Source organism: Cynara cardunculus (assembly GCF_001531365.2).
Source record: "Cynara cardunculus var. scolymus isolate 2C chromosome LG 10, CcrdV1, whole genome shotgun sequence".
In the NCBI taxonomy this organism is placed as follows: domain Eukaryota; kingdom Viridiplantae; phylum Streptophyta; class Magnoliopsida; order Asterales; family Asteraceae; genus Cynara; species Cynara cardunculus.
Window position 1 is genome coordinate 3,990,626 of NC_037537.1, and position 1,029 is coordinate 3,991,654.

Below are 1,029 nucleotides of genomic sequence, written 5' to 3' on the forward strand. Positions count from 1 at the left end.
TGAATACTATCAGCAGAAGTCTCTGCTAGCTCAATCGAGTGAGCTAGTAACTGACGAGTCCTCTATTGAAGACGAACAGAAGGGTCTTCTCGCGTGGGAAGACTCGGACACAGAGGACGAGCTCTTCTGTGGGATGGCAGATATCAAGTCAGACTCCTCTGACAGGAACGACCAAGAGGAACAACAGCATGTGTCTACCTGGGTTGTTGACTCAGGGTGCTCGAGGCACATGACTGGTACTTTAGAGCTTCTGTCTTTCTATTTAAAGCAAGAAGGAGGCTCTGTAGCCTTTGGTGGAAACCAGAAGGGGAAGATAAAGGGCTACGGGATGATAGTGAAGGGTGAGATAAAGATGAACCAGGTGTCATACRTGGATGGASTCAAACACAACCTTATAAGTGTTAGCCAACTCTGCGACAATGGTCTGGATGTRCTTTTCAAGGTCAAACATTGTATCATGTACAAGGCAGATATTTTGATAGAGGTGATGAGAGCCAACAGAAGAGGAGACCTATACCTTCTATGCTTTGACTCTTTAGAAGGCAAAGAAGAAATCAGTCTAGTGTCCTCTGTGAAGAATGAAGAAACTTGGCTCTGGCATACCAGGTTTTGTCATCTAAACTTTCACACTCTTGACAAACTGGTTAAGCTGAGTTTAGTCAAGGGACTACCCAATATAAAATTTGAGAAGGRCCATCTTTGCTCAGCTTGTGAAATGGGTAAACTCAAAAGGWCTTCCCATAAATCCAAGTCTGATCCTTCCTATGATAAGCCTCTGTTGGCCTTCCTAAGGAGCGACAATGGCACAGAATTCAAGAATTCTGTAATCGAAGAGTACCTAGCCTCTGTTGGAATTACTCATAACTTCTCAGCCCCAAGGACTCCGCAACAGAATGGAGTAGTAGAGAGGAAGAATAGGACGCTTGTTGAAGCTGCCAGAACGATGCTGAATGCCTCTAGGCTACCATTATCCTTTTGGGCAGAAGCTGTCTCTGCCGCCTGCTACACTCAAAACCGGTCCTTGGTGGT